Source organism: Rousettus aegyptiacus, unplaced genomic scaffold (assembly GCF_014176215.1).
Source record: "Rousettus aegyptiacus isolate mRouAeg1 unplaced genomic scaffold, mRouAeg1.p scaffold_m13_p_9, whole genome shotgun sequence".
Classification (NCBI taxonomy): domain Eukaryota; kingdom Metazoa; phylum Chordata; class Mammalia; order Chiroptera; family Pteropodidae; genus Rousettus; species Rousettus aegyptiacus.
Window position 1 is genome coordinate 10,707,281 of NW_023416312.1, and position 11,688 is coordinate 10,718,968.

The window sequence follows — 11,688 nt, forward strand, 5'->3', positions numbered from 1 at the left end:
AATATAGAATGATGTTCACAATATAATATTTTTGAAAAGCAAAATACTCTGGTATCACAATTAAATAAAATTTTTGGCATGATCGCTTGTGTTAATAGTGATCATTTCTGGAATTTCACAAACATTTTTGCATTTTTTGTTTTTCATATATTGTATTTATAGAGTCTTGCCATTTTAAAAACGGGTCTCCCAAAACCATAAAAAAGATTTGATTAGTAAAAATGACCATGTTTTCATTTTCCATTCATTCTTCTATGAATTGCCTAATGGTGCCCCTCACCCATTTTTCTCATCTTTTTCTTATTGATTTTTAAGAGCTAAAAGGCAATACCCTGGAACAAGAAACAAACCTCAAATATTTAAGTGCCTACTGTGCACAGCCAGTGGCCTGAAAGCTACACAGGTTTTGAAGTAATAGAATCTAGTCCAGCACAGTAATTAAGCACCGTATCAAGCAGCCCAGTATGGTGATTAAGAATCTGTTTTAGGACATATCCGACTTTGTCACTCACAAACTGTGTGCGATCTTGGGCAAGTAACTCAACATTCTTTTAGCCAGTTTCCGCATCTCTATTACTGGGTAACAACAGCACCTATATCTCATAACCCTAAGGTAGGAGACAAGCAAGATAATAATCTACATGAAAAAGACTTAGTATGATGCTATCATGTGGCAGTGTATGAAAAAATAATAGCAATTACTAGTTCTTATTACTGACCAGGGGACATCTGTGGAAGTGTCACTCAGCTTAAGTCAATGCATCTGATGATGTGCTTTCAGTCTCTGTAAAAATTCAGTCTTTCAGAAAGTAGAGGAGAAATTAAATAAATTTATTTTGGACCTAATCCTCACCAGTAAAACATGATTGGCAATAAGCAAGTAAAAGGAAGCTTGAGAGAAAGCTCTGGAGATCAGGAAAGGAAGGAAGGGGAATGCTGCACATATTGGATAGGTAGAATTCAAGTTTTCCAAAAGAAAATTAGAATCAATTCCAAGATCAGAAACTGTAAAGAAGCTCGAGAAGACTTGGAGGCTCTCAAAAGCATAATGCTCACTGCATAACTGCAAACACACTGATAAGGGGACGAAAAGGGGAAAGTATCTAAAAAATCTGATGTGCTGCACAGAGAGCTTTCTGGAATTCAGATGTTAAAAAACCACTTACAACAGATGGTAAAAAGAAAGAAAACAGGCACATAAAACAAGTATTAGTGGAATGGAGCTGTAAGAATATTGTGCATGAGGCTAAAGCCCCAGGATGAACTGTGACTTTACAAAGTGCCAAATATTGAATAGCATTTTAGAGGCTAAAGAGGAAAAACTGAACCACCCCCCCCATACGGTTTAATGTACTATTAACAAAAACAAAGAGAAATAGCCTTACTCCTATTTTATTTCCATTCTCAGCTAAGAATGTTTTATTCTTTCCAATCTGAAGATCAAATACAATGACTAAGAAGAAACTTAAACCCAAGATAGCTAAGAGAAAAAAAAAGAAAAACCAGCTAGATATTCTCACAGAGTTCAAGTCATTTGATCTCACAAATCACATCCTGGGATCCTGAGAGGCTTCACAGATAAGGCTGCGTAATTGCTTCCCGCAATCTGTGTGGAATCATGAAGAATGGGAAAGGACTAGAAGCCAGACAATTTCCCAACTACAAACTGGTTAGCCTGAGGATGAGCCTGGATTGTTAAAAAATAGTTAGCATTTGCCAATAAGAAAGCACTATATACTACGAGGCAGCAGAGATTCACCAAGTAATGCCAAGACTGGCCATTTCTGGTTTGATTTTTGATGATATAATAGCACTGGTAGAGCATGAGAGAGCCTATGACTTCACCAGAGTAATCAACAAAGTCTAATCATAAATGAGAAATGCTGGGGGCCCATGAATCACCTGAAGTTGCAGCAATAATTATGTTAATGCATTTGAGGGGTCACAGTGAGGTGGTGGTAAGTCCACAGCTTTTGCCAGATGCTCCAGGGATCCATGAACTCCAAACGTCAAGCTTTAACTGACTCTATCCTCAATATAAACTAACGATGTGAAATGACAGCCTTAAGAACTAATAAAAATCATGGACTGAATTAAAAGAAGAGACAATCCTATGCTTTCCATTCGGGTGAAACCACAATCAAGACAGCATTCAGTTCTGTCACTACCTTCTAGACATCGACAAAATGGAACATATCTGGAAAAAAGATGGCAACTGTTTTCAGGACCCGTAAGTGGAAGTTGGGAGGAAGATTTTAGGCCAATATAAGGAAAAGCTTTGTAATTAAAGCTGTCAAGATAATGGATGTTCATCGCATTATCTTTAAGAGCACAAAGACTGGGAACTCAAGTATGTATCAATAAGATATCGGTTGAATAAACTCTAGTATATACCGTATGTAGTAGTCGCTAAGAAGAATGAGGTTAATCCATATGCACTAACACAGACATTCAAAATGTCAAATGACAGAAACTGCAGAATAGTATCTCAAAAAATAAAAATGAACTGTTTCAGTTGGCAGTAGATGCAGGCGAAAACGTATACATGGACAACACAGGTTACCAGTGAGCTTCTGGGGGACTTGCCCTTTTTAGGTTCCATAAGGGTCTGTATTTAGCTTTTTTACAGAGACTACAGTATTAAAAAAAGTATAAGTACATATTTTCCCAAGTCAAGGACTGTCTACATCTGGAGTCAGTGAACATTCTATGATGGGAGGTAGTCCAGGTGTGACCATCTATCAGGAGCACTAGAGGGGGATTCCAGCATCATAAGGACTAGGAAAATGACCTGTAATGACCTTCCATCTGCCAACCCCATGCTCTTGCAGATCCCATCCAACAGAGCCAGCTTAACTGCTTATTAAGAGCCATTTTTCTATCTTTCATTTTATACCCAATCTTTGGGTTCCTTTGTCCTCTTCTCCATTCTACTGTGCTCTTTTGAAACCAAGGTTCCAAAGAATTTCCAAAACTCATTTCAATTCTATGTTCAAGTCCAAATCAAAGCTACCTATCTGCATGCAGTCTGTTCAACCTCTAAGCCCCTGACAGTAGAAGCTGTGCCTCTTGAGATCACTAGTTATACCCTAAAAGACCTAACCGAACAAACTGAGCTCCTACTACTCTCTGCCAGGTTCAGAAGTTCAAGATCTACCCTGCCCTTTTCCCAGAGCTATTTACTGCTGCAATTTTCCTTTAAAACCACACAATATCAATAAGCATAACTAGCTTCTTCTTTCATTACAGAAACGGGAAATGAAAACCTCTCTGATAATCCTGGAAAAATTACAGATATACTCTGCTTAAAAACAAAAGGCGGAAGGCTGAAAAACCTATGTAAATGGAATGATTTAAAATGCATTAATGAAAAGAGCTGTCCAAAAATAAATGTGTGGCTCATCTTTTCATAGAGAAGCCATTTCTCTCATCATTCGCTCCTCATGTAACAGTTAAACTATCTATCTGTATATCAGGTGCTCTCAAAAGATAGATATGGGAAGAATGACACTCCTTTCATGTTCTGAACTACTTTCCTTATCTTTTCATACGATTAAAAAAGCTGTCTTGTTTTAAAAACTGTATTACGAAAAGCATTTTGTCTTATTCTGAATATAAAATGAAAGCATGTATTGCCTCTTAAAAAGTCATCTAAAAATTTAAAATTAGCCATTTCCTCCTTTAATCTTTTAATTTAATGTAATTATGTGCATGCACATATGCATGTAAAGAAAATAAGAAAAATTTTGCATGTGGCTCCTGTAAACATATTGAGTCAAAGAAGTAACAGCTAGCCATTACCACTGAGCAAAAGTTCCATGTTTCTCCTTCACTGTCAAAATAGTATATAATCCATTTATTAAATTTTTAACCTTTAATTTGTAAATTTGGAGAATTAAAATGGAACTGGCAATATAATTAAAACAAGCATTTCCACACAGCTCACTACCTTTATTTGATTAAAAATCTGCAATTTTAAATATCTACTAAAATTGGCTACAGTCTAAAATTATTTTAGGCTTTCGGTCAGCCAATTGAAGATATTATCAGCTGTTTCACCTTTCAAAATGATTTGTAAATGCCTAATACACTAAACCAAAAAAAACCAAAATGCCTCTTACTAGTTTATCCATTAGTGGGGGAGGGCTGTACTGGGGGCAGAAATAACCCCAGAACTCAAGATCCCAGATCTTAGGCCATGGACAAGCCTCTAGTTCGGAGATTTCCCTTTATGACAGGAGTCAGTTGCATAAACAAACTTCTCTGGCCCTTCCTACACTCAAAAATGCTAACCTAATTTTTGGAATGATGAGTATAAAGTATCATGAGGAAGAAAAACTGAATCCTGCTGTCAGTTTTATCATCTCTTCTCCATAATCCAATCTTCTCAAAAGAAATATCCAGGAACAAAGCAGTTACTATCATGGGGCTTTAGTGAGAAAACAAATGATATCTTTGGGAACTATAGCTACGTTTGATAAAATTTTGATATTCAGTAAAATGTGGAGCAGTCTTTATATGTTGTATTGCAAAAGCATCTACCCTGGTATGAGAAGTCTATTTATAAAACCATGCTCAGAACTGAAGCTTATATTAATTTATGTGAAACAAAATTATCACAAAAAAAAGCTAGGTGCAAAATGCCTTTAATTAATCCCTTTGTCCTGAAAAACTAAGTTAATGACCAGAGATAAGGCTATTTAAAACATCAGTTCCTGCTAAGCACAAATCCTCTCAGTAATACTCTAATTGCAGTCAAATACCAAACTGGCAAAGACAAATTTTTAATAAGGATTTACCCGTCCTCTCTTCTAGCAGGCCAGAGTTTAAAAACTTCAGAGGTCAAGCAACCAGAGTAAATGGGGGCAAGGGGAAGGCCCCCTTGGGACAATATTCTAATAAGAGTTTTAGCACAATTTGGTTAATCCTCTATCCCTTCAACTTTTCTATAGAGTAAAAAATATTTAATTCAAAAATAAATGTGCTTATTAGAAAATCTAACTTCCTTCTAATTTCGGTGCAACAGTAATAGAGCACCACTGGAAATTAGAGTGCACAAACCTAAAAGGTAAAAAATAATTTTCAAAAAAAACTTAAGAACCATCTCATTATCTGATTATACGAACATTTACACAATACAACTAAATTTTAGAATTCTTTTCTGTTTATGGAAATACTCTCATCTATAAATATGGTAAGGCAGAAAGAAAGCCAAATCAAAGATTTAACCCTAAAACACTTCTGAATGACCAATGCTTACCTATGACACATGTAACATTTTCTGGGTAAATTTTAAATTTGAGAATCAAACTTTAAAGTCTAAAAATCTTAATATTTTCCTTTCTTCCTTTCCTACTTCTACCCTTTTCTCCATTTTCTGACTTCTCTGATCCTTTCCAATTTCCACTTATCATTTGCTTTCTTTACAATTAAAAAGGTTTTCTTCTTTTACAATATAGCTTTCCCCATTCTATATCTTCCTTTCCTTTTACTCCATAGCTAATTTCCAATTCTATGCTTTTGTTTTAATCACCCTTTTATTTAAAAGGAAAAATCAGCAAGTAAGACTAAAATTTCAAACTCCCATTTGCAATAGGTTCCTGCCAGCTTAATATACCCTCTGAGATAATCTTTCTCAGGGATTCTAATAGCAGTCCACACCCTAGATTACCGGCACTCTCCAGGAACCTCTGTGTACCGGGAGCAAACGCAAGTCCAAGGCAAAAAGTAAGAGTACTCTACATCTATACATAAAAGGCAGAAAACTTGAGAGGAGAGAAACACCTTGGGTGATTTTTAAAGAACTGCACATGTGTTAATTATAATCATGCAAGTCCATGGGGCTGGGGAGGCAAAAAAGAGACTGATGCAGAAAAAGACATAAGACATTAACTGAGAAAGGACGCTTACCCCACTGACCTAGTTTCCAACAGAAAACCTGTTAAGCTCTGTGCCTTCATGCCAAGGGGCAAGTGAGCTGATGTTAACTTAAGCAATTTCAAGTTTATAGCTGTACAAGTTCCAGTTAATATATGAAGGAGATTTTAAACCTTTTCAAAAACAACTCAAGCTTATTAGAAATTCTAATCAAATTTCACATTTGAATCCCAAGTTACTGTCCTTATAAAAAATATTTTCATTGTCAAATACAGCACTGCTTATGTTTCTCATGTACTTCTAAAGCTGTGAGAGTTAGGGGGAAATTTCTGATTTTTCTTCTAGATCTGTCTGGTTATAGCTGAAGTTATTAGAAATAAATTTTCCAGTCTGTCACTAAACTGTGGTAACATTTCAGTTAATGGTTAATTCCTAGACAGAAATTTTGGATCAGTCAAGTGCTAAATTAGTTAAAACACATTACAATGCATAAGTGGAGGAATTCTGGAGAGTAAGTGACACCTACATTTTGCACAGAAGCATTGTGGCCAAGGCAACTTCATTAGTGGGTTGTGCCTCAATTAACCAGAATATTACAACACCCAGAATCAATTTCCTTACGGGTCACAGTCATTGTTAATGCTATATAAATCAACAATGCTGAGAAAGTATTTGGAAGACTATCAGTGTTTTGTGAAGACCAGTTCTGAGAGCTACTACGTTCTTAGTAAGATATCCAAGGTATATTTGGATGCTTAATTTGTAATATCTGAATTCTATCAGTTTCAAAGTTAAGTCCAGGACACCTTATCCCCGTTTTAAAAGGTAGCTTTTAAGGCCACAAATTCTGCTCCTTAAGTAAAAGACATTTATTTTTTAAGTGTTAGCTTTTCAGAAGCATTAATTTTTACTCTGATTCTAGGATTTTCACTAGTAATAGTTATCTTTTTTAGACTATCGTTTTTATCTCAAAGTTTTAAAAATACTTTTTTAACCTTAATAAATGCAAAATAAATATTTACTTATTATTAATAAACTTATAAAATGGATATATAATTTATTAAATCCAAGTATGTTATCAGTGAAAGGGAATTAACATTCTTTTCATTTAAACATTAGCTTCGCTCTTTAAAAGTTATATAAATCCAATTTGGGGGGATATGGAGAATTACATTTACCAAATCACACAAGAGAGCTTGAATACCATGAGCTAGCTTATAAAACAAAATATCTGGAATAAAGCAGAAAACATCTGTATAATCTGCTTCCTCACTAAACAGTCAACAAAAATTAACTATAAAATCTTAAATACAAATTGAACAAATGTGTTTTTACCTTTAAAAGATTCAGACTAGATTTTTTTTCCTTTTGAAAAACTGAAAGATGTTATGATTACGAATAATACAATTTCTAAGGGTATAACTGGTACCCTGACTCTTATCTTACGCATATTTATGATACTGAAGATGCCCTGGGTTCAAGTTTTAAAATTCACTGTACTAAAGAATCAACATATGGCTATTTCAATGAATAATTTAACTAAAACTTTTGTGAAAAAGACCTTTTCTGCATAAAAAGTCAAGTATATTATGCATTTTGCCAAATATACATTTACTTCACAAAAAAGTAATTGTTTTTTAAAAACCAAAAGACCAAGAGAGCAAAGTTTAAACTATTTAAATCTTCACATCACTGAAATTCAGAAAGACAAATGTCAGGCCTTATCTCTGTTAACAGAGGCAAAGACCAACAGAGCTAGAAAAAATACATGCCACAGACATTTGCTTAAGTAAAAACTGAAACCAAAGTCTAGTTTTAAAACTGAGAATCCACTATAGATAAAACAAATCCTAAGAACTCTTTAACAACTATGTCAAAAGGGCAAGATCCTTAAATTTTCAGCTTTCTTTGATTATATGGTGAAAATCCTAGAATTGTGCTTTCACATCTTTTTCCCACATCTTACTTTTTTCAGCGCCATTAAATTTCTTAGGCTGTTTAGCTCATGCCAACACCTTAGAATTTTCACAACTCTATAACAACTTCTAAAACAACCCAAGCTGGGCCGCAGGGTTAACTGCATGCTTCCTGCACCTCGGGGTCCTTTCTCTACTCTGGCGGCTATAACAGGAAGCCCTTGGACCGAGAGGCAAACAGACCTGGGTTCCAGTCTGGGCAGTGCCAGTTGTTCTAGGATAAGGTTCCTAACCTCTCTGAGCCTGTTTTCTTATCTATAAAATGGAGGTCGCCTGTAGAGTCTACCTATGTGTAAAGTACTTGGTACATGTCCTGGCATACATAAGGTGTTCAGATAAGTAGAATCACTGCCTCTAAGGAACTCAGTGAGGAAATCTGGAAGTCTCTTTTATGATGGTCCTGCAGAATATTCAGTACAAAAGTTAAGACAGTCTTGTTTTCAGCTGGGGAGAAAATCCAGTAGAGCACTACAGGAAAAGATATTGGGGAAAAAAACTCCAAAGATTTCAGCATGGCTAGAGGCCATAATTCAGGTCCCTGCGATCAGTGGGATCTATTCGTTGGGGAGAGGCAGAATGCCCCCTTCCCGCACTATGAAGTCACTGCTCGCTCAGATCTGACAGTTACTACCAAAGGAAGAATTAAAATCTCCACGGTTCCTTCACCAAGCTTTGTTCATTGGCTTTTCATGAGGCCAGGGAAAGGGTCCTGACAAAGAGATGCTATATATTCAAGTTATCTTCCTCAGCCATTCCACAAGAATAACTAGGTAGGTAAGTTCATTTAACACTAAACTATACAGAACATTTCTAAAGGCTGGGAATCCAGAAGAGGGGTTAAATATGAGAAAGGCTGTTTATTGTATAAATGCTCAGAGTTTCTAAGGAACAACTCACTCCTTGAATTTCTAGAGCAGCGCTGTGCAACAGAAATACAATCTGAGCCACAAATGCGAGCCAAAGATGTCATTTTACACTTTCTAGTAGCCACATTTTAAAAAGTAAAAGAATGAAATTGATTTTAATGTATTTTATTTAACCCGCTATATCCAAAATGTCATTTGAACATGTAATCAATATAAAAATTAGTAATAAGGTAATTTATATCTATTTGGTCCTCATAAGCTTTGAAATCTCAATTCAGACTTGTCACATTTCAAGTATTTGATAACAAGTGGAGACCATATTGAACAGCGCAGTTCTAGAGTCATAGATACACACTAATTTTTGTATAAGAATGAATAATCTTTCTCCTGCCTGAATCAATGCTTCCCTGAATAGCTACTCCTTTTTTGGGTCTCAAATAAATGCTTGTTGCTTCTCAAAAAAAAATGAATAATCTTTTGACACTTTAGTTTTAATCCTAATAAATTGAGTGGAAAGGCCCTAAATATTTTTTTAAAAGGAGGGAAATTTTATAAATATAAAAGAAACAACACAGAATACTATGAATAAAATCATTTTTTGTGAATAAATTCTTGATGATTTTAGTCATAGGACTGGGCTATTTAGCCTTATACAAAAAAACAATGGTAAATTTTAAGTTTGATCAGTTGCTAAATGGTTTTCCAAGACTTTCTCTGGCATTGCAACAATATTTTCCTGTAATTGTTCCTGAAAAAACATGATGCTAAAAAGTGGATGTTAACAGGAAATATAAGGAATAAAGGAACTAAGTTAACACCAACACAAGGAAATAATCTGATAAGTCCAGAATGTGGAATACACTAAAATAATCAGTGATCTGATCTGTCTCAAAAAAAGAAAAAAAGGTGGGGGGCTGTTTTAGATTAAGAAAAATTAGACAGACGTGATTACCAAAAGCAAAGCATAAACCATGACTGGATTCTAGGGCAATTTAGAGACAACTGGAAAAACTTGACTATGAACTAGCTATTAGATGATATTAGGATCTTTTTGTTAATTTTCTTAATGGAATGATATTAGACTTGAGTAGAAAAAAGTCCTTATTCTGAGGAGAAGCATGTCAAGTATTTAGGAATAAGATGTCATCATGTTTCCAACTTATTTTCAAAGGTTCAGGAAAGAAAAAAATCTAAAGCAAATATGATAAAATGCTAACAGTTCTTGAATCAAGGTGACAGCTATATAGGCATTCATTATATTACTCTCAACTTTTTGTATGTTTGAACATCATTATAAACAAGAAATACATAAAGGCATACACACCCCTCTACCTATCCAGCAAGCTAAAGCTAATGTGGCAGAACAATAACAACTATTAACCTACAAGATACGTTTAACGGGTGATCACTTTACCATTCTTTTAGCTTTTTTTTGTATGTTTTGAAAATCTCATAATACAAATCTTTAAAAAAATTAAAGCTAAAAAGTACTTATCAATAGTCCATTTTTCTAAATTTCAGCAAATAGGATAATTATCACAAATCAAAACTACCTACCCTTATGCCCACAGATTCTCATACTAAAAAAGGACCAGCACTGATATAACAGGTCTTAGTTCTGTGCCCTTTCTGGCACCAAGCATATATAATGGATATTAAAATGGCCTTGAGACCTGCAGTGTGCTGAGCACAGGAAAAATAGATGGGCCTCATTTTCAAGGAGCTCAAAATAGTATGGTGTAAAATAGTCCAAATTCTTATTTTTCAAGCAAAATTTCCATTTTAGTTCGGTTTCTGAAGTTTTATTTCTAGAGATCAGGTCTCAAATCTGACTGTTTCTCAACATTTAGAAAGCTGTAGATTCCTTTGATAGACATTAACGTAAAGACAAGAATCACTATTTTCCATTTATCTTATCGGTATTATTAAAATCAAACTGAAAGATTTCTCTGTGGCCAGGGCCTTATCAAGTTTTCCTAAGAAATTAATTCAAGAAGGAAGCCTTAACAACATTTTCATTCTGATGAGATTTACAATACCTGGCCAATGGGTAGTAATCACCTCCTATGCTGTGTATGCAAACAATCCATCAGAAGATACAATCAATGTTTTCGTACCATTTACAAACCTACCCGATGGTATTAACTTTCAGCCCAGCTGCTGTCACTATTGACTACCCTAAACTGATAATTGGAATATAAAAAGGCTCTGCAGATCCGTACTTAAAAGTCACTTACTGCTATCAATTATCCATCTTACTGTCCCACTAGAGGGGAAATTTTATTTTCTATTTTACAAGTACTTCCATCTAGTTGGAGGGTTTTTGTTTGTTTTAGTAATAGAAAAGCATTTACATTCAATGTATAAAGACAAAACAGGATTCCCTGGGGAAATAGAGCAATAAAAACAGTAGAAGGAAAAAAATCAAAACAGACAAATGATTTACATAGTGTGGGGCTGATTATCACTGAACAAAAATAATTAAGAAATGTATTCTTTAGTTTCAATTATTTCTGCCTTATCAGTACATTCTGAGAATAGATAAAAATCCCATAAAATTGAGTTCTCTATTAAATGTATAAGTTAATGGTATTTCACAGTATTTCAGAGGGGAAAAAAACATGTCAGGTTGCTGAGTGTTATTCGAAGGCGCAAATTTGTTTATTTTTCAGATGGTGTAAACACCCCTCCTTTGCAAATATTATATTTTTATCACCAGATCTAGTAACTAAAGGTGAAGAACTATTTAACATGAAGGGTGTCGACCAAAGCTTTAAGTGTGCTTTCTAGAAAGAAAAGATGCAAGAGGTAAACAGAGCCCCAGAGGTAACCATGTGATTAGAAACCAATTAAGTTATGCAATTACTGAAACTGCTTTTTCTCCTTTGGGCAAGAAAGGATCACAAGTGAGACTGATATAAAAATGAAAAATGATTACATGTAAAAAGGCCAAAGCTGTTTTGGAAAAA

At 34.7% G+C, this 11,688-nt stretch overlaps 1 protein-coding gene across 3 annotated transcripts in view; it reads right to left on the bottom strand.

Annotated features, from left to right (window-relative positions):
* Positions 1-11,688, bottom strand: part of KLHL15 (kelch like family member 15) — a 30,542-nt gene that overhangs the window by 5,585 nt on the left and 13,269 nt on the right. The window lies entirely within an intron of this gene.